This window comes from Ictalurus punctatus, chromosome 14, assembly GCF_001660625.3.
Source record: "Ictalurus punctatus breed USDA103 chromosome 14, Coco_2.0, whole genome shotgun sequence".
Classification (NCBI taxonomy): domain Eukaryota; kingdom Metazoa; phylum Chordata; class Actinopteri; order Siluriformes; family Ictaluridae; genus Ictalurus; species Ictalurus punctatus.
Window position 1 is genome coordinate 18,714,301 of NC_030429.2, and position 23,970 is coordinate 18,738,270.

At 39.2% G+C, this 23,970-nt stretch overlaps 1 long non-coding RNA gene across 2 annotated transcripts in view; it reads right to left on the bottom strand.

The window, feature by feature from the left end:
• Window positions 1–13,029: 13,029 nt before the first annotated feature.
• The window catches only part of LOC108274757 (uncharacterized), a 47,865-nt gene continuing 36,924 nt past the window's right edge, over window positions 13,030–23,970 (bottom strand). For both annotated transcript variants that reach the window (XR_008397890.1, XR_001814543.3), the window contains 2 exons: window positions 13,535–13,678; window positions 13,030–13,451 (listed from right to left, as the gene is read on the bottom strand). This is a non-coding gene — a long non-coding RNA (uncharacterized LOC108274757). The remainder of the gene's footprint in view (window positions 13,452–13,534; window positions 13,679–23,970) is intronic.

A 23,970-nucleotide genomic window follows, 5' to 3' on the forward strand; every position in this document is an offset into this window, starting at 1 on the left:
GGATCGCCCAGCAGACAAGTATAAAAGCATTGCTGAGTTTTATAGCTGCTCTGACGTCAGCTCTGAAAGAGGAAATGGAATCGGGTGCACAGCCAATGGGCGCGCTCCATCTGAGCTCTCATTTACATACGAGAGAAGAATCTAAAGTTTTCCAAAACACCAGGTACTGACTGATGTCCGATCTCCGAGCCTTTCATTCTTTCACATTATTATTCTACATTACTTCCTAAAGACTTTTTTTTTGTATAAAATAAATGTGAAATAGCCTAATGACATCCGACTTTCTTTTTTCCCACGAGACTACCATTTTTTCTAGCTTTTGCATAACCTTTAAAGTATTTCAGTTTGAAATGGAGTTATTATGAATAGACTGTAGACTAAAATGTCACATGAAAGTAATTTGGTCAGAAGAATAGCTTAATTTTTTTCCCCTCTAATACAATGTACATTGAGGGTTTCACTTTCTTTTGACGTGTGTGTCGCTGTGTTATGTGTTCAAACATTAAAAACATGTTTTCAGTTGTAGCCCATAAGCTACCTATTAATATAATGCATTTTTGTATTCTAATGACAGAAATATGACAATGAAAATAAGATCCTAACGTTTTAGACCGTTTTAGTCCCTTGTTTATATCACTCCAGAGAGACACAATTAAACACTTCTAGTAATAGAATGACATCGCTCTCCAAGATGTAGGCTATCCCTAAAAAAAACAAAAAACAGTAGCATTACAGATTATGAGGTAAACTGTCTGAGATTTTTTGTCTGAGATTCTGAGATTTGAGCTCCGGCATGTCACTCAGTCCAGTACTGAAACACAACAGTGCCACCTTTCGGAGAAAACAGGAACTGCCTCTTAAACTACATGTGAGCTAATACAGGGCCTTTTCAGATTTCGGTCAAATCCTGTAGTTGGTTCAATTTTATGAAAGTGTCTATGTTGTTAGTGCTTTATATATATATATATATATATATATATATATATATATATATATATATATATATATATATATATTCCCAACGAGTCTCTTTATTTATGCCTTTGTGTGAATAATGTAGTGGACAGAACATCTTTATTAAAGTATTATACTGTAACCATATAACAGCAGGGTTTTTGGAAATCTTTGTTATGTAGACATTTTATATTATATATATATATATATAAAACAACGCACCACCAAAGTCTGTGGGGAAAGTCATCCCACATTTAACAGACAACAATATTTAAAGGAAATAAAGTCACATGCTGAAATATATTTCCCAGCTCCATGGTAAAGCCACAAAAGCTACACCTCGTACACACTTGGAATAAAAGCAAACTCTTTTCCAAAACCCCAAATGGAAGCAGGCCATAATTATTCACTGGGTCTCAGTTTATGTTATTGAAGACTGTTCTTACAATGAACACATCATTTCATTAATTATATTACCAAACAAATTCACTCAGCCTTTCAAGATCTCAGAATGAATGTTGAATTTATTTAGTCCCAACTGACTGCATAACAGCTCAAGTGATGAAAGGAAATATTGAATACTAAAAGCCTTTTGGTGTAATGTAAAAGCAAAATTTTTATATTGAGTACACAATATATACACGGTGTCTTCCACTAATATTGGCACTCTTGGTAAATATGAGCAAAGAAGGCTGTGAAAATTGTCTTTATTGTTTAAACTTTTGATCTTTTGTTTAAAAATTTCACAAAAATACTCTGCTCTCATGGATATCAAACAATTACAAACACAACACAGGTTTATTAAAAAAACATCTTTGTTAAATATAGGTGTGGAACAATTATTGGCACCCCTATGAATTCATATGAGAAAAATATATTTGAAGTATATTCCCATTGATATTTTTAAAAAAAAATTAGTACACCTGGGTGAATAGGAACAGGAAATTATTCAAACATGACTTCCTGTTTCACAGGGGTATAAGTATGAGGTAACAAATAGGCCAAATTCCCTTAGTCATTCATAACAATGGGTAAGACCAAGGAATATAGCTGTGATGTGCAATATTTTGTTAGGATACATGGCATCATGGACTCTATCAAATATCCATCCATCCATCCATCCATTTTCTGCACTGCTTATCCTTACCGGGCTGCAGGGAACCTGGAACCTATCCCAGGGAGCATGGGTGTTGGACACCCTGGATGGGGTGCCAATCACACACAGGGCACAATCACACACACACATTCACACACCCACTCATACACTACAGACACTTTTGGACATGCCAATCAGCCTACAATGCATGTGGACTGTGGGAGGAAACCGGAGTGCCCGGAGGAAACCCCCGCAGCACGGGGAGAACATGCAAAATCCGCATACACAGGGCTGCAACGGGAATCAAACCCTCAACCTGGAGGTGTGAGCCAAACACACTAACCACTAAGCCACCATGCCCCCTCTCTATCAAATATCAACAGATATTAAATGAAAACCTGACTGCCTCTGCCAGAAAGCTTAAAATGTGCCGTGGTTGGATCTTCCAGCAGGACAATGATCGAAAACATACATCAAAATCAACACAAAAATGGTTTACTAACTACAAAATCAAGGTCCTGCCATGGCCATCCCAGTCCCCTGACTTTAATCCCATAGAAAACTAGTGGGATGAACTGCAGAGGAGAGTCCACCAGTGTGGACCTTGAAATTTGAAGGATCTGTAGAGATTCTGTATGGATGAATGGTCTCAGATCCCTTGCCATGTATTCTCCAACCTCATCAGGCATTATAGGAGAAGACTCAGAGCTGTTATCTTGGCAAAGGAAGGTAACACAAAGTATTGACTAAAAGGGTGCCAATAATTGTTGCACACCTATATTTAACAAATATATTTTTTGATAAACCTTTGTTTTGTTTGCAATTGTTTGATATCCATGAGAGCAGAGTATTTTTCTGAATTTCTTGAACAAACGATAAAAAAAAGTTGCAGTGAGGTCTAATCTAAGGTCCCATCTAACATCTAACACTCACCTGCTTCCTTCTTTTTATATTTTTCTTCCATATTTATTGACTTTCACCTCACATTGTGAAGTTATGCTAATCAGGATAACAACTAGCAAAAATACACAAATATTTGCTGTTATTATTTTTTGCCTGATGCCAAAGCAGGTTCAATATACATTTATGTTTTCAGTGCGTCACTGTGCTCAAACATTAAAAAAAAATTCTGTTGCAGTCCTACACTACCCATTTAATGTAATGCATATTGTTTCATATTCTAATGACAGAAACCTGAAAGATGAAAATAAAGGATCTTCAAACGTTTAAGTCACAATAATGGCATTGAACATTGGGAAATCTTCATGAGTGAAACAAATAGTCAGAAAAACGCCAGAACTAAAAAGAAGTCCAAAGCTATGTAGGTCTTTTTTATTAGGGTAAATATGTTTATGTGTGTGTTAATGTGGTTTCTACACATTATTGAACTGATTCACACACTGAAGTCTTCATGGAACAGCCACACGAATTACACAGCCCCATGTCTGTGGTCACAATAGTAGGCAATTCTACCAGAAGCGCTTCACTATTTATTCCCTATAAAGCTTAATTTATTGAGTTGTGGCTCTCACAGGTTAATGGGAAGAACACTGACATAATACATGATGAATGTAATGATGGTTATATAGTTAATAGGCCTGTATACAGTACATTTGTTCAGTTTCCTTTGCAGAGTTTTCATTTAAAGAACAAACATTTGAGCAACTAACAGCCAAGTCTCAATCTCAATATTGTTTTTGTAGACATTGTAAGACATTACACAGGGGCAATGAGATAACATTATAACATGCAGATTAGATATAACAGGCCAAACATCAGTAAATCCTACTGGTTCTATCAGTCATGGCATTCAAGTGCTTTCTAATAATATATTAAATGACTGTATTATTGTGTACAGCTTCTTCAATTAGCTCTCACTGAAATTCAGTCGTAAATTAAAATATAAATGTTATGATTGTTTCCTTGATGAGATCTTATCTCATGTACATGGTTATTTCCTAGTGTCTTCTCAGTTCAAAATATGGGCAGAGTTCATGAGTCTGCAGTGCTACAATGAAATGTCTGATCATTTAAGCGAGAGATAGAAAAAGAGAGAGAGAGAGGGAGAGAGAGAGAGAGAGAGAGAGAGAGAGAGAGAGAGAGAGAGAGAGAGAGAGAGAGAGAGAAATTCCTCACATGCAGAATACAACACAATATTCAGTCTTTATCAACTTCCTGTGTTCATGAGCACATTAAATAGGATTTTGTTAATGAGAGATTTTATGACCTTTCTGATATCACCCCCCTGGGAATACTTATTTATATGGTTTAAAATGATCCAGGCTTACAAAGCATGTTACATAACTTAAAGTCATGTGGAAAAAATAAGTACACCCAATGGAAACTGTTGGCTTTGTTGACATTTCGACAAGCAAACATTTGATCTTCTTTGAAACAGTGCCTATTAATAAAGGTGATACATTCAATCAAATAACATATAAAATTGACATTTTGTAGTAATTCTCACAAAATACGAGGCCTATTGGAATAATGCGTTCTGGACAGATGAATCAAAGATAGAGTTGTATGGCCACAGTAACCTCAGACATGTTTGATGCAGACCAAAGAGAGAAGCACCTAATCCCAACTGTGAGGCGCAGTGGTGGAAATGTTATGGTTTGGGGTTGCTTCACTTCCTCAGGGACTGGACAGCTTGCATTAATTGATTCAACTATGAATTCTGCATCATATCAAAGAGTGCTTGAAGATAATGTGAGGCCATCTGTCCGAAAGTTGAAGTTGAACTGAAAGTGGACCTTTCACACTAGCAAATCCACCAAGGAATGGCTCAAAAAGAAGAAATGGATTGTTATGGAATGGCCTAGTCAAAGCCCGGATTTGAACTCCATTGAAATGTTGTGGGGGGATTTGAAACAGGCAGTACATGCAAGAAAAACCCTCAAACATCTTGCAACTGAAAGAATATTGCATGGATGAGTGGTCAGAATTTCCACCAAGCCTAGTGCAATTATGCAAAAATGCCTACAAGATGTTATTTCTATTAAAGGGGGCAGTACTAGCTTCTGAGGCCAAGGGTGTACTTACTTTTTCCACAGAAGAATACCACATCTATTGAAATTTCTCTAGAATAAATGATTGAAAAAAATCATTTTCCTTGTGGTTTTGTTCAAGTACATCAACTTCATTAATAGGCACCGTTTCATAGATGATCAAATGTTTGCTTGTCCAAAATATCAAAAAGCCAACACTTTCCACGGGGTGTACTTATTTTTTCACATGACTGTACATATTTGGCTGTGTACATTTCATTATTGTATCCATTTCTGCATTCTCTCATTGTTATGAACGATGGCTCTGTATCGAGACCATTCTGTGTTCATCAGTCACTGTGTGGTGTGGCACTGTAGCCCAATAATAAGAAGGAAAGCACTAGTTTTTTAGCCGCAGTTGCATTGCTTGTTTGTTGATTTGCTGAAATCAAATACCACAGTGTCAAATCATCTGTGATATGACAAGGTAGATGTTATTCAAAGAAGTGAATGAGAGGAAATAGACCCTTCCTGTAAACCTGCTCTGCCAAACTTTAATTTGTTAAATGAAAAGAAATCCATTACTGGGATTATGAGCATTATCATTCATTATACAATCCCAGTGGGTGACTAGCTTAATATTCATTATGGAACCGCTATTTAAAACTGTATATTAAATCCCGAACTTGTTTCAACTGAACTAGATGATTCCAGTGCACTCATTTGAGCAACATTTAATTATCGGATAAAGGAAATGAAATGTTTCTCCACTTAGTTTAAAAAAAAAAAAAAGTATTTTTAACTAAGTGTAGTGTCTCTTTGTAATAGAATGAAAGGGGCATAAAGGCTATTACAAGGTTGAACATAAAAGGTGAACAGAGTTCTTTCTATGAAATGCTTTATGAATGGAATAAAAAATACATATAAAGATAATACGCTTCCACTTCATGGAAACAAAGTGTGGTAATTGAGCAGTGGCTTCCCTCATTTCAAAGTTAATATTCTCCTTTCACCATCTGGATTTTAATGCGCTCCCATTTCATCTGCAGACGCATTTATCTTCATGTATCCACCTCTCACTCCCCCTCTCTATCATTTCTCTCACCATCTTCCAATCCCTCTCTCCATGAAGATTTTACTACACATCCGTTTATGGCACAAAGACTGGAGGAGGGAGGAATGACAGTCACTCCCAGAATGTGTGTGTTCGTGTGTGTGCGTGTGTGTGCGTGCATGCGTGTGTGTGTGTGTGTGTGTTGTTTCTTTTTCTGCCGAGCTTTCACTCTGCAGGGGGCTCATCCATGACATTTCAGATTCCTTAATGTTAGAGAATTCTGAGCTGTGGTGTTCACACTTGTCTTTCAATTACATCTATGCAAGGAGCTGAATGCTAAATTATTCTGCAATGCATTGTATGTAATGCATGTCGTGACTCTAAATCATGTATCTAGACCCGAAATAAAAACTATCCTTGAACGCCAACTGAAAAGCAATACAGGATCGAAAAAGTTAAGAGAAGTTCATTAATTTTTTTCCCTATGGGTCTGAGTCTCACAGATTAGCTTAGGTTTAGATTTGATTAGGTTTGATGAATTATTCACCAACTAATCAAACTAATTAAACTCCAGAAAGATGTCAAATAGTCCAAAGTGATCTGTACAAATTGTCTGATTTTCTACATATCCAAATATCATAATAAATTTAGCATCCTACAGCGTAGCACAACAGATGAAGGTTCACCCTATCCTCAGAAAATCGAGTTCAAATGCTGCATCCATGGATCTAAAACAAGGATCCAAAAAACAAGAGAGCAAAATTGAGCACATGAACACACTGCTGATATCATCCCCAAACAGAACGCTTACCCGAAGAACACCAATCCGAAGTGGGTTTTTTTTCTCGCTTTACTGCAGAAACCTGTAACCTATAATAACAGACAATTCCAATGTACAGTACAAAGGCAAACCAGGAAGTCAATTTACTCAGCAGGATCTTCAGTTTCCTCCTTGCATTGAGGAAAGTCATCTGATGCCCTCTAAACACATCTTAAATGTCAGTGGGGAAGCAGAATAAAGTCAGAATCAATTTCCCGACTAGTACAACTTCTAACTCATGTAATTAAACAGACTAAGCTGTGAAAGCACACAGCCTCAGGTTATCTGGCAGGTGCTTAGGAAGGTGATCACACACACACACACACACACAAAAATATGTTTTCTCTCTCTTTTCCTCTTCGAAAGACCTATGCTACATTATCTAATATCAGCGAGGTGGAGTTGCCAATCAAATTACTGGCAAGTGCAACTGCAGTGCTCCTCAGTTTAAAGTCTGAAAGACTGATTTAGAATACTTCTCCTTTCTCTAACACACCTACTTCAACTCTAAAGCCAATCATCAAGCACTCGAAGGTTCAAAGCAAACGAGTCAAAAAGAAGAGATTTTTAAAAATCTATATGTGTGATATTGGGGAATCCCAACACAAATCTTTAAAACAGCTACACTTCAGAATGTGGAAATGTCATAATATAACATGACTCCAATAGGATTAATCTGCCTAGTAAAGGGTCCTTCACTACCCAATGGGGATTTACTAGCATCCTTCTCTGATAATAGTGATAATCAGCATTGTAGGTTTCTACATACAGTCCCCTCTGAAAGTACTGGAACGGCAAGGCTGTCAATTAATTCTTTTAACAATCATCCGAACAGGGCACACATTCCAATATTTTTGATCACTTGAAAAAATTGGGTGGGTTCAAACAAAAGGTGCCATGTTGTAAGTTGTTTAACGCATCCAGATATAAATACGAGCTGAAATTCTACCCGTCGTCTCATATTCATCTTTTGATCTCAAACACAAACGTCTTCAATGTCTAGTCAAAACAATAAATTGGCCTTGCTGTTCCAGTACTTTTGAAGGGGACTCTAGAAGAGAGACCAGTAGAAGAACACTTAAGAGGTCATATATGACCATTTTTATATGTACATTTCCCCTTACATTTCTGTTTTCCATCACCACTAAGGGAATCAAATCCTGTACGTAAAAAATGACAGTCGACATGCACTAACAGTCAGATATTTCGTTTGGAGTACTTTTCTAAATATGCTTTTCCCTCAATACCATGTGTATTTACATCAAACCACACTGACCCCTTGAAACATGCATAAAATATAATGCAACTGGTCCCTCTGTTTATTTATCTCATCTTCACTCTGGTCCATTTATGCAAAATCTGATCTCTGAGTGGGAATGGGTTTTATCACCCAGGATGCAGGATGCTCAGAGGGAGAGGGAGAGTTACAGAGTGCCGATGATTCATATGGCAGAGGGAGGAAGCCATGTGCCTGACTCTGTTATTTATGTGCCACATATCGCTATGGAGGTGCTCATTAATAAGCGTCTCCCACCTGAGCTATTAGAGAGCAGAGGGAAGCCTAACTCTTCGGCTCTGACCTCATCAGTTCAGCTTCGCCGTGGGAACAGGACACCTCACACACTGCATCATCCCACCACACAAACACATCCACCCACTCCTGCTAATAAGCCTGAAATTAGTGGGAATGTCACCAGCTCTGAGCCGGGCCTGAGAGATCATGGTTAATGCACTAAACGGATGACTGGTGTAGGCTGAGGTTGCACTGACTATTTTAATCTGAAAGCAAATTCTCTTCCAATATTTACTGCCTGGATCACAAAGCAAACTATCTTCCAATCAGTGAAAATGTAGCTCTAAACACATCTGGAGGAGAAACATAAGAAATACAATAGGGTTTTGTTTTTTTGTGATAAACGTCTTTGCTGTTGGAGGTTGGAAGTAATTTGAGCCTAAAATTACCGTATTTTCTCATGGAAACTTATGTAAACAACTCAGGCTGCATTCAATATTTATTAGTAGATAGATGTTAGATATAAACCAGGCAGGATAATCAACATCAATTTACCAATCTGATCTGATCTCGCAAAGCCTGCACAGGGATCATGCTCAGCTCATACAGCTGACTAATAGCCCCAAACACAATAAAGCATTGTGGTTTACCCGAGTCCTAAATCAGCCAGAGAGGTCTACTGCATTCAGTCAATAGACCACACACCTATGTTCCAGAGACACACACATACAAACACTTATTCACACCCACATCTTTTAATACTTTGTTTACTATATTTAGAAAACAAATTTGCACTAAGTGTGCTTTTGTTTAATGCAAAGTTAAAAATATATACACATACAACATGAATTATCAATGTACACTTTATGGCCAAAAGTGTGTGGACACCTGACCATCACACTCATTTGCGGTTCTTCCCCAAACTGTTGCCATGAAGTTGGAAGCAATTGTCTAGGATGTCTTTGTATGCTGTAGTATTACGATTTCCCTTCACTGGAACTAAGAGGCCCAAACAAAAGGAATCAGGAGTCCTGGAGGTGCAAGCCAAACATACTAACCACTAAGCCACAGTGCCCCCCCCCGATTTGGTAAATGGTATATGGCACACTTATATAGCACTTTTATCCAAAGCGCTTTACACTGTGTCTCATTCACAAATTCACACACACACACTCACACACTAATGGTAGCAGAGCTGCCATGCAAGGCGCTAACTTGCCATTGGGAGCAACTTGGGGTTCAGTGTCTCGCCCAAGGACACTTCGGTATGTGGAGTCATGTGGGCCGGGAATCAAACCACCAACGCTACTTTTAGTGGACAACCCGCTCTACCACCTGAGCCACAACTGCCCCGATTTGTGAGATATTTGTGAGATATAAGTATTAAATGCCTATAAAAATTGAGCAAAGGCATTTCTAAAAATGAAGACATCTGTAGATACAGACAGCTGTGAGAAACATGATTCACATAGAGCTGTTTTTTTTAGACTAACAAAACTGGAATTTAACAGAGATGCAAAGTGAACAACATCACTAGATGTGTTCAGTGATAGGCTAGTAGTTCAAGCCATGGGGTACTGATTTTAAACCTCAGTGCTGCCAAACTGCCACTGGTGCTACCTTGAGCAAGGCCCTTCACCCCAAACACTTAGTCGTAAGTCACTCTGGAAAGTGACACAGCATCGGTCTAATGAACTCTAATTATAAACCAAAGAAGACAAGAAGTATGAATTAGAGGAAGCTGCTATGAGCAAAATGCAGGTAACTAAGCTCAATTTACACAACACTGCAGGAGGGCTAATGCTAATGCTCCTGAAAAATTATGAGCAATTTCCCACTCAGGGAACAGACTCTCTGTAAAAGACATGGCTTGAATAGCAGCCATAAAATGAGTGTTGATCGGCATTGAGAGATCAAACCTCATCCTGAACCACCTTCAAGGGGAAAGTGTGTGTGCAGTGGAAGACGACTATAGGAAGGACAGAAAGACAGATTTAGACCAGGTGATTGGGTATAATCCTAGATTAAGGTTTAACTGTCAAAGGTTTAAGTACCGCATATGAAACAGAAGAATGTGTGCACAAATACACACAGAGATAGTGTAAATGTAGATGTTCTAGACAAATATACAGTGACATTTCAGCAAACAAGGCTGACTGAAGTTTGGCTTAGGTCCAGGCCGTGTGTGCGCGTGTGTAAGAGAGACAGCCACAGATTCCCTGAAGGCACAGAACTTTCAACTCTTGGATTACCCTATTTCTCTATTTCTGCACCTACTCCATGGATCCTCTGTCCTTTTTTACATTGAGAATTTATTTGTTGTGGCAGCTACTTACGGTCTTTAGCTCTTCTTACTGCACTCCCAACTGGCCCGGGGAACCTGGCCTCATTCCAGATCTGATACAGAGATATGACCAACAGCTTCGGAGATGGCAACATTCCCAAGAGTCACCTCAGAGAAGGAGGAGGAGGAGGAGGAGGAGGGGGATCTCTGTACTGGTCTATTCACTAAGGCCCCCTCTATATATGCCCTGCAAATCTTATACGTTCACATTATGATAAACTACTCCAGAGAATTAGGAATTATTTAAATAATGGTTGAGCATATTATTCACCTCGCCCATGAGGAGATAGTGTTGCCTTATATAAACAACGGCAGCAGGAACTCCCCCACTAGTTTATTAGACACACAGCCAACAACAGTGTGTAAGGCCAAGTGCCGGCTATCCATCACCTGCAAACAGTGCGGAGCGCGTGAGAAATTGTAGCGGGCCACATGAACAGGGGAGATATACAATCCACAAATACATTTGTGCCAGGGCCTCAAATGCTCCCATATCGGCCATCAGTGCAGACATTTAAAACATGTCTGGGAATGTACACAAGAGTAGTAACAATGAGAGACATGAATCATGCAACAGCAGGGTGTAAACATACATTAACTGCCATTATTTATGAGTTATATAAGACACAGAGTAGATAGAGAGCACTGCAGCGAGGAAGGCTGACATGATTGGAGAGAAATGTAATGCAGATGTAATCCTGAGAACTGAAGCAGTAAGTATTGCAAACGTCTATGTGAATGTCTTTGTGTGTGCTATGTATACCTAATACTGACTCCATCAAAGATGCCAACAAGTTTTCTTAAAGTTTACCTAAATAAAACTGACGATGTTTTGCAGTGATCTGCCGCAAGGTGGCTGATTCACTTTACAACAAATATAAAAGATTTTCAATGGTTGTATGTCATTAAATCTCGGCCATTCCAACTGCATCTCAGTCACTGAATTCTGGAGTAAAACATAAACCATGTGGACACCTGATTTTCACACCTATATGTGGGCCTAATATAAACTGTTGCCACATATTCATATAAGATGTCTTTGTATGCTATAGCATAAACTTTTACTAGAACTGAATGGCTGAGCCCAAACATGTTCCAGCATGACAAAGGCCCTGTGTACAAAGTGAGGTCCATGAAGACATGGTTTGCCAAGGTTGGTGTGGAAGAACTTGAGTGGCCTGCATAGAGGCCTTACCTCAACCCAACAGAACACAGGGAACACCCTGGATGGGTTGCCATCCAATCGGGAATACCAATCAGCATACAGTGCATGTATTGGACTCGGGAAGGAAACCAGACTACCCGGAGGAAACCCCTAAAGCACAGGGATGAAGCTACATGCAAACTCCATGCGGGAATCGAACCCCCCGACCCTGGAGGTGTGAGGCAAACGTGCTAACCACTAACCACTAACCACAGGGTGGCTGTGGCTTAGGTGGTAGAGTGAGTTTTCCACTAATCATAGAGTTGGCGGTTCGATTCCCGGCTCACATGACTCCACATGCTGAAGTGTTGGGCAGTTGCTCCTGATGGCAAGCTAGCACATTGCATGGCAGCTCTGCTACCATTGGTATGATTGGCATGAGTGCATGTGTGAGAATGGATGAATGAGAACCAGTGTAAAGCACTTTGGGGGAAAAAAAAGTGCTATATGTTACCATCACCATTTAAGCCTCTGTCCCCCCCAAAAAATTAACATGTGAAAATATGTGGGGTAGGGTGCCAGACAGCTCCAGGATCCAGGGTTTGAGCTCGTGTTAATGTATGTGTAGGTAGATTGGATAATTTAGTCATGTGAATGGGTGTGTGGTGCCCATCAGTGTATGGATGCGCCCCATCCAGGGTGTATTCCTGCCTCACACCTGCTCCCAGGATACACTCTAGATCCACTGCAATGTTGACCAGGATAAAGTGGTTACTGAAAATAACTGAACGAATGTGGAATAATAAAGCACATGCACTATAGTCCACGTGTGAAAAACTGTGTGAAACATAACATGTAAAGTGTCTAAAAACCATGCGTAATATTTACACATGAACAGTTGCTCATTACTCTAAATATGATGCCAAAATATCTTCCGCTGTAGGCACAAAATGAAGAACTACTGCACCTTTTTCACTTAAGACTGTAACTTAACTGCTCTTATAAGCCCAAATTCATAAAGCAGACCATGCTTCAGTGCTGTGGCTTCTTAAAGAAGAAAAAAATAATAAAGATAATGAGACAATCCGTAGTACATTTATGTCATTGAAACTTTATCATTGTTGCACTGAACTGTTAATATAGTACATTTTATTGTGAGACTCTCAGTAATGAACAGACATGTGTCCTATGTGCATTAAAGTTTATACACAAACCCTTACATAAATTCTCATTTTAATCAACAGAAAAAGAAGCTCCAAAGATCTCCATTCTTCGCACTTCCTGTGTAGTATCTATAGGAGCAAAATGTCCTCAAGGGCCGTAATCGAACTGCAGTGCAAAAGTGATGCTGCTATGATGAACAGGATGGCTGAGATGGCTGACTGTTTGATGACGGCAATATTGAGCATCCAAATGAGATCCTTGTCAAATGTGGCTTTAAAGGAGAGCCAGGGCGCAGTGGTGGCTTTTGAAAGTCATTTTTCTGTTAGGTAAATGGCTGCTTTGGCATGTTGTGTCTGTTCTGCCTGAGAGACTCTGGGAAGAAATCACACATTCCTTTGCTCTGATTATCTGCTTTAGTTGCTTTTCTGCTGCTGTGAACCTTACCTAAACCTTACCTGATGTTACGACCCAGTCCGGGTCAAACCAATAAAGTGATGGCAGACTAGTATTGTTTAGGTTTTAGGTTTCCTCAAATGGGAGTGGTTGTCTATGGACATCATCCAGGCACACATGACCATACAGTGAATGTTCTACATCACCTATCCAAACAAAGAGAAAAAAAACAGATATTATCTTTCCCACAATTTTACAACATATCTATTTGTGTTTTAACTAGATAGAGGCTATGAATTTTTTATTTTTTTAAAAAAAATCAAGCAAACTCAGAGGAGTTTGCAATTTCTCAAAATTACCACAGATTTTTTCACAAATTTGGGCCAAGATGCCTCATGTGACATCTTCGCGCATATTCAGCCAACGCCCTCTTCAATTCGTGTGCGTCAAACATGAGTACAGCTAAAAGGTCTCATTTCCATCTCAACAAACATCACTGCGAAAGACAAAACAATTTAGTGCAATTGCAATTTCACCAATTCAAGTAGTTTTCCACACAAAAAAAGCACAAAAAACTCCGCAAGTTGCATAGCAAAGTTTGAAAAAAGCCACAGCAAAATCGATTATTTTTGGGTGCAACAATAAATTTTTAAAAAAAAATTTAAAACCTCCAGGAAATCCGGTATGGACTGGACAAAGCACAATGAAGAGGCAGAGGGAAATACACTGGCAATAACCAAAGGGAGAGAAGTGAGCTACAAGACAGCGCTGAGGTGATGCGAGACACAACAATGCCAATGGTCTGCACAGGAGGTAGAATGACAAGTCATCAAACAGAAACCAAAATCATCAATCATCCAATCAGAAACAGGCAGGAACAAGGCACATGGCAACTGGCAGGACATGAAAGACAAAACACAGACAAAACATCCAGCACATGAAACAAAAATGAACGAAAAATAAACCCACCCAAGTACAGATCAACATCCACCAATGCTTACACAGTATTTCTGAAGTTAAAGCTTATTGTCCAAATATAAATCAATCACAGTCCTGGACTAAATAACGTTCTAAATGCAACACATTTTAAACAGCTCTAATAGCTATATTATGTACGTGTAGGTCACGTATAGGTTACTCATCAAGGCTACCCTAATGATGAGTAACTTTGCGTTCACTGGGAGAAAGTAAAAAGGCCTGAGCCTGACATGACAACTGTTTAGGGAAGACATTTTGTCCAACAGACTATTTACCAGCATCAGTGGGGGTATCCATTTCCTGTCACAGCCGTCATACATCTCAGGGGTGAGAGAGAGAGAGAGATCGCAGCCCAATTACCGGCTGATATCTAATCAATACACTGCTTATTCGAGGAGCAGGAAGTAAAGGAGTGGACCCCTGGGAGATGGAGTTCAAATTACTCCTCTGTCAATGCGGGACGCAGAGGATGATAGCAGAATGCACAGAGGAAAGGCAGAAACATGAAGAAAGCATGCGAGGGATATCATGAGACCTTCTCAATGGTGTCAGTGGAGTCAGATAGCACAACACAGGACAGGGCATACCTGAGGTGTGCCACTTTTGCAGGCTGTAGTGCAAGACATTATGGCTAAAAATGGCTTAAAGGTATGACAGTGTTTTTCAGCCTAAACTCTATCTACTAAATGTGTAGCGTATGTGTGATGACCATAAACTGTTATTTCAACACATTTCCCTTTTGACTTGAAACTTAATTTCTGTATAAAGGAAGTACTGGGCAGCTAGAAGTCGTTTAGACAACACTAAACCCGCTGCACCACCGCTGCTTCCACTGAGTAACCAGAACTGCTTTCTTATTTGAAAGTATAATAAAACCACATAACATCTCTAATTTCTTCCAAAACCCTTTATTGTTAGAACGTAAACTTGTGGGCTTAAATTCTCATTATATAGTGACATATTATAAGTTTTTATGTTTTTGACAGAATTCAACTTGTCATCAATAATAATAATAATTATGAAAACTGAGTTTTTCTGCTCTTTCCTCAGTACAAGGAGTACAATTCTATAATTGCCAGATTGGAGAACCTGCACCACAACTGTTTTTTCTTGTTTAAACCTTCAAGAAGTTAATAGTTTACTCAGGTGTTGTTAAACATGTACGGTTTAACCACAAGGAACAATGTTTAATACAGTACCTATAGCACATACAGCTCTTCGGTGTTAGTCCCGTTGCCTTATGGGATAGTGTAGTGTCCATTGGTTCCATACTGCAGAATCTCAGCAGAAGCAGTAGGTCATCTGGGTATTTCTCGCCTGCTGTTTTATGAACACTGAGACTACGGACATACTACTCCTTTGGAGTACTGTTTTTTGCCTACTGTATAGTAGGGATATTCAGTCACAGCCCTAGTCTGTATGCTGTAGACACAGAGGTCAGTCCATACAGGATTTTTTTGTGATTGTTGCGGCCAAAAATGCTTGATTTTGCTGTGGCTTTTTTCTAAATTTGTGATGCAACTTGCTGGGTTTTTTGTGTTTTTTTGCGGAAAATTACTCGAACTGGTGAAATTGCAGTTGCACAAAATTGGGTTGCACAGACTTCCATAGTGATGTTTATTGGTAAACAAGACCTTTTTAGCTGTACTCATGTTCGATGCACATGAATCGAACGTTGTGATGACGTCACATGATGCGTCTCGGCCCAAATCTGTGGGAAAACTTGCAAGCCCCTCTGAATATTGCAGACTTTGCTTGATTTTGCGTTCCTTTCTGCGATCGCAAAATCGCAAAATCCTGGAGGGGCTGAGATGTTAAAGATTAAGATTATTCTTTTAATGTTCCTGTAATATTTCAATTTTTGGAGACAGAAACATTTGCAGACAAAGGTTTCCACTGTATTTGTACTGTTGTGGAAACAAGTTCCCTACTTAACGACCACGTCTGACAATGATCCGAAATAATATGAATGTTGAGAAAATGTAGCATTTGGGTTTTGGGAGTTTTTTCATATGATATGATATGGAACAACAATAGCTGCTACAGATCATCTGTAAAGGCATTTTAAAAGGTGGAACATGAGGAGGTGTTCAGCCTGGAAGAGTTTGTTTAGGTGCTCACTTTAGTGTTAGGAAGCATGTTGACGGTTAAAGGATTTGTGTCCTGCACAGCACAGGAACTACTTGTTCTCATTTCCCCTGACAGGCCATTCCAGAGCTGGATTCAGCTGAAAGTGGTTGCTCTCATGAAGAAATATGGCAGCATGTTCTCTTTCAGACACAAACCACGTGTACGCGCCCGCACACACACACACACACACACACACACACACACACACACACACACGCGCACACCTTGGTTACTGAGTATTTTTTTAGAGGTACTGTACTGTGCAACTAATGGCAGTTGAATAAAAATTTTCTTAGCAAAGGCTACTTCCTGTAGCACAGGCTACAAAATTCGCACCACAATCTTCAGGATTAAGTGGCATTATTTATGAATTAATGATTATAAATTCTATATCGATCAGTACTCAAACTGACAAAACTTCCCTGGCTCTCAACTAGTGCTAAGTGTAAAGCTGGCTGCTTAAGAATCTGTACCAATTTAAGAGTTTCAAATCACAATACTAAGCCCTAATCATACTTCCCAGAGCTGAGAATTTGTCTGCCCTTAGATACAGAAAAGGCAGAGAGAACAATGGCCTTACTCATCTTCACAACTGATTAAACGTCTTCTCCGTACATCTGGCTAACACTGCTTCATATGCACAGTGCATCGTGGAAAAAAAAAGAAAAAGAAAAAAGAGCCACATCAAAACCCAGCACACAACTGTGATTCCAAGTTCTACTTATAGGAGAACAATGCGCTGTTGTGAAAATCAATTGGTAACACTTCTTAGCCTTTGATGACACCTAATCCATTTGGGGCTTTCAGAAAGTAAGGGAGGCGACATGAGGAAAGGCAAGAAAATACACACAAAAAGCATCATGTATTCCAAAGACTGTTGTGTTGTGGTGTCTTATTGCTGATTGGCCTGTGTGCTTTAAGCTCTTTAGTTCTTGTGGCTAATGAGATTGAGAGAAGGAGAAGAGGGATTATTACAGCCAATAGCCATGAGTCATGGTAAGGCTTTGAGTACAGTTCTGAACACAGTATTGTACATTAGCTGTTTTGACAGGGACAGTAAGTACCAGAGAGTTTGTGCTTATTGACTTTACTGGAGGCTGGAGAGATTTTTGAAGTGACAAAGTGGCCCAGTTGAAAACCCAATTACCTTGATCTTTCTTTGAGATATTAGAATTATGCAGAACTGTTTTGGAGCTCTTTATAGACTATTAATTTTGCCATTGGTTAATCATCAATGGTTAAGTAGAAAGAATTGACTCAATGTAAGATAGCTCACACTTGACTTCCTGAAGTCGTAAAAATAACAGAAGGTTCTTAACTATCCATAAAATCTTGAGAGGGGGAAATGTGGAAATTAATTAAATTAGTGCAGTCATGGCCACATGACTCTCCTTTATGCTTTCCTTGCTTTTTTGGGTGGATGGATGGATGGGACATTAATAAACCCTGTTAAATATACACTGCATGAAAAATGGTTTATTATCTGTCATAGCTTGAAGATTGAGAAGAATTCAGAAGAGCAGTCGGTCAAATGCTGAATGATGACCTTTTATATGGCTTTAGATTTTACTCACACTTGCTCACATACTGACATCAATGGTATAGTAATGTTGCAAATCTCTTGTTAGAAGACACTTTCTGGCAAACTTAGTGGGCGGAGTCTTGTTTACAAATCGAGTGCTGTTATTGGCTAGATATGGAGATGTCGTATATGATGATAAATTTCACACAGGTGTCACCCTCTCGCCCGCAGGTGAGGATTGATGGAATAGAGGAAGGTGATCCATCATCTTGGGCAGGTGGTGCCGTATCGGAATTTCGGAAATCTGTTCCTAATCACATCTACAGGCAGGCAGCCATGTACGAAACCCCTCTGTACTACCCCCATCTGTATGACGGTACTGGAAATCAATGCAAAGCTCTCAAGGTCAGTGCACTGTCACAGCACTCCCTCCGTACCTTGACGGATAGATTGCTCTCGGAGAGAGTGAGCATGAGGGGGAATTGACAGCTTCTTTGTGCAGACTGTTAAAGGGACCGTGAGCACTAAGATGTGTGTCACACAGAAAGTCTCCTGTCATTTAAGCAACGAGTCCCCCCTCTAGGCAGGCTTACCAGTGCGATCCTGGGCCAGATGTGAAGTGTATCGGATATCTGATCAAAAGTCAGGAGCGCAGTTTCTTGCTCTTTACTCTTATGGATTTACCTGGAAGTCAGATTGCACTGACTGACTCCAACATTAAATCTGAATGCAGAGAGCTTGAAAAAGGAATGAGAAAGCCTTGGGATCACAGTGCATGAAACTGGCCTGGGCCAGGGAATGTTCCACAAATTTCTGGACCTTGTGTAAATAGGTTTTTTTTTTTTTGCTTTCCTTTCTCTCAAAAATGCAAATATCTTTATTCCAAGCCACATGACGGCCTGTTCCACCTAGAAGGTTGTCAGTGTCACTATTCTGCAGTGATGCCTTGGTCTGAGGTTTACTATGGAAAAAGCTTTTTAAACTACAGACAGAAAAACAAATGGTGACTGTTACGCTGCAGGGACATTTTGTTGGCATGGACCAAAATGGTTCACTTGTCCCTTTAGAATGACGGGTCACTGCAAATCAGTACAAAGTTATTCTGAATGATCAACTTAATATCCTATGATGAAAAATTTCGATTCTGAATGGATGACAATGTCCCGATGCGCAGAGCACGAGGGCACACTCCTCAAAACATGAGTTTTGATCAGGATAAAATGATGTAAATCATATGCTATGTCCTTCACAGTGTCTTAGACAGCATTGTCCACCACCATCAACAACACAACAACTGAGAGAATACATCTATTTGGCATCTATGCCTAGGCGCATTGTAGCTGTTCAGGCTGTTTGCAGTGGCTCAACACCTTACTAAGACACTTTATGCTGTTTTTATTTCCCTTTAATGTTACCTGTGTGTATCAGTAGAGCATCTAAATTCAAGTAAACTCTTACACACTCACTTCCTGTACTTCTAAATTGACAGATTAACTGACTGTTAATGCAAAAAAGTTAAAACCAAAGCAAGGTGAAAGAAAATTAATGTTATTAGAGGACCGTAAGGCATCATACACTATTGAATAAAGTGCCTGAAATAAACAGGCTCTTGTGTTCTGTCCCTCCAATTTCTATTAACATGCACGCAGGATACAGTACACCTGTCCACCCCCCCTCAGACATACACACTCTGTGTGAAATATACAAAGATCCATCATTGTCAGATGGATTTCTGCATGCCTTCCGTGAACAGTCTAATACATATCTATCAAGAAAGAGGCACTGTGTTACTTCTACTTATGCTCACTATTACACCAAGGTCAACCACATGAACACACAACCTCTGCCAGTTCAATTGTGAGAAACTCATAAGACAGTATTCACACACACCTCTTAATTTCTCCCTCCTGTGACACTCCTATATTAAACTTGGTGTTTTAGTCAGACCCCACTCTCTGGAAGGTGACCCTAAAGGCAGAATAAAACCATGCTTTTGCTCCTGGTTGTTACTAAATGTAAAGTCTATCAATCTCCAGTTCCTTTCCTCTTCCCTCTTTTCATCAGATTTATGACTGCAGCTAAAATGCTAATGTCTCCCGTCCTGCCCTGTCCATATTTCAAAGCCATCACTTCCTGTCCAAACACACACACAAAGTGGAGAACCAGCATACATATTCTACCTGATGTTTGGTTAGAATTCTGTAATATTACTAATAACAATCAGTATGTTTAGATGCACAACAATATTCCGGCTAAGGTCATACTCGAAGTAAACACAAATGGAATTAAGACATATGGAGTATTCCTGTTTTAGTCGCATTATGGAAGTGCATTACAGACATGTACACACCTTAATCACACTATTAACGTTTGACGGCAAACAAGAGAGCATGACTTCAAGCAAGAAGGCACACTTTTGGTCCGAGCGGGAAACGACTGCAATGTTAAGAATTCTGAAAGAAATGGATATTATGAAGTGCCTTGATGGCCGTAAGAACAGGAATGTTGCTGGAGAATTTGTATCTGCATTCCTCTATTTGCACGTATAGCATGATAAATAATTAACCGCACTTGACGCTTTCGTAAAATTTCAAATCAAACACCCAAAACTGTATACGGTACCACAATGAAGACGAACTGTATGTTGATGCGTGAAATTCTGGAGTGAACGTTGGACCGCGTGGCGTGAGGACGTAATGACGTGTGCTGTTAATCGATCTATGTTCTATAACATGTAAAACAGGAACATGAAAGGAATATTCTAATAATAACTCATGTAAACAGATTAATCACAGTATTATCTTATTCAGAATAAGGTCAATAATAAAATTACTGCTGTCCATGTAAATATAGTCAGTGATACAATTTCTGAAGAGTCTACGTGTTGCTTCAATTTTCAAAATATACTTCTTGGTATGGTTGTTGTATTCAAAGTACAGCCATTTCGAGTGAGTGATTTTCTATGTAATTCTTCGTAATTCTCACAAAAAAAAAAAAAGTCACATGGTGGTGCAAAGTGGAGAAGAGGTGTAGTTGCTAAGAACTGCAGGTTAAAATCCTTTTAAAGTACAGTAAAGAAATACTGATAGAGAATCCGTCGATTCTAATATTATTGCCTCTAATTATCCAGTAATAAGGTATGTCCCATAATCAAAATGCTATGATGATTTGACATAAGAGTGCTTGGGAATGCTTTTAATGTCAGCTAAAAATATTCTTTAGTGGTAATTTTGAGAACCCCAATGGGACCGTTGAACCCAAAAATGCAGCTATTTGTAGGCCAAATTTCATCTGTATGGTCAGGGAAAAAGGAGGGTGACATTTGTGTGGTGTATTTTAAGACTTATACAAAACCACTGAGTGCTCAAGAATGGGCAAACACTTGAGGGATTTACTGAAGAGACGAAGAGGGAAATCATCATATTTCCCGAGGTGTTTATAGTGAGTGTGGATGAAACTGGACAATTTTCTGCTCCAGTGGCTTGTTTAGCGCAGGCTAAAATAATGTCCATTTAAATTGATGTAATTATACACCCTCCGTGCCATTCACTTCAACGCCTGTGCTGCATAAATAGAAAAATAAGTAAAGGTTGCCTTTTAAAGCTTGTGTAAAATTATTACCCAGCATCACATTCTGTACACTGTGCTCCATATGCTCTAAATCAACACCTAACTAATGTCTGTCTGTCTCAATCTGCGCCATGCTATCGCTCAATCCGCATGTTCAAAATGCTTATATGGTGCTCTCTTTGTCTTTAAGATTTCCATTTTTACATCATAGCAATACAAATGTAAAGTGTATACTTAAATACCCCAAATATTTCAGTTTTATATCGCTTATTAGACATTTAAGCAATGTTTATATTGTAAACACTTAAAACCCCTTTGCAAGAGTGCCTGCAGATGTCTAAGTGTAAAACTCTTTTTTAAATATCTACCAAGACCAATTAGGAACTTAATGTTAAAAGCGAGTCACCTTATTACTGACAGATAAACATGACCTAGGTACAGTCACTATAATATAATATAATATAATATAATTTAATATAATATAATGTAATATGGTGGCTTAGTGCTTAGCACGTTTGCCTCGCACCTCCAGGGTTGGGGTTCAATTCCTGCCTCCGCCCTGTGTGTGTGGAGTTTGCATGTTCTCCCCATGCTTCAGGGGTTTCCTCCAGGTACTCCGGTTTCCTCTTCCATTCCAAAGACATGCACTGTTGGCTTTCCAAATGATCATTTCCAAAAATGATTGGCATATCCAAATTGTCCGTAGTGTGTGAAGGGCTGTATGAGTGTGTGAGTGATTGTGCACTGTGAAGGGTTGACACCCCATCCACAGTGTCCCACACCCTGTGCCCCGAGTTCCCTAGGATGGGTTCCAGGCTCCCCGCGACCCTGTGTAGGATAAGCGGTACAGAAAATGGATGGATGGATATATAATATAATATAATATAATATAATATAATATAATATAATATAATATAATATGATATAATATAATATAATATAATAAGAATTATTTAAACACCCTGTAAACACAGGCAAATAGAACATAAGGGTTAAGTGTCACTTTAACTGAATTCAGCATGTGACTATTGCACATAGCGTAATGATATGTCTTGTAATACAGCATTAATTGGAGGGGCACAAGGCCTGTAGTTCATGCGACAGCTTTATCAGCTTTAATCCTAATAGTGTCATAGGTCTAATTACATTGCTTGTCTCTGTGGTAAGAAGCAAATCTGTCTTATGAGGTGATGCCAGAGGGAAGGCAGAGACACACTCACCATTCACTCAGCAGGACAGATGTAATAAAAGATGAAGCACAACTGGCCAATCTAAATCAACTGAGATAGGCCTCTCCACTAGGTGATTGTGTAGTGCCTAATAATAGCTTAAAAAGGAGCATTACGCCGCAGTATACTACAAAATATTGGGACGTTAATATTTAGAATAATTTTCAGCTATTCCCAGTTGGGTTATAGAACACAAGAGCTGTAATGCTGAGGCTCTTCAAACAGGCCACTGCTATTATGGGAGACTCCAAAATTGGAAGAGAGGCTGGCTCCTTTAATAATCATCTGAAAGTAATTAACTGCGTATATCAATGGTGCGCCTGTCATATTTGTGTCCACCGAAGCATGAGTGGTGCTAATTCTGCGTTGGTCCTCGCAAAAAAAAAAAAAAGCCATGCAAGAGGAGGCAAAGCGTTGATTACACTCAGAGGCCTCCATACTCATCAGAGCCACTGCACTCAGATCAACTATTAAGATAAGTTGCCCAACTCAATTCAGCTTAATGCCCTGATGAAAAACTGTGCTCCAAGCGGCCATGGATTTGCATTCTTGAAAAATTCATTAAATTACTTCTTTCATAGAGTTTTGGTTTTAACATTATTTGATGGAATTGAACTAGGTGATTTGCATACAGTCCTGTGTATGAAAAATTCCTGCTCAGCTGCCGTGCAGGAGGAGAGAGTATTTGCATTTCAGAGAGAGCAGAAAATACGGGATAGGGTAAAGGAAATAAAGTTGACTGTTCCGAGCAAATATTTAAAGAACTTTTTAATAAGAAATAATCCATGAATTGCTTAAGAATTTGTTTTTCTTGTTATCTACTATAGTCAAAGCATAATGAATAACGATAACACTAAACATGATTACAGAGAATAAGAAGAAATGATACCTTTAATATCTTCTTCCAAAAAAGTGCCCTTGGTTGTGAATAAAGGTGCATGTTGCAGCCTTGATTCAGTTAAATTAACACATTGAGAATGAGCGGAGGACAAGAACACTCTGTTCTCATTAGAAATGAGGGAGTCCATAGCAGAGCCATATTTCACTGTCAGCACACTCCTATTCATAG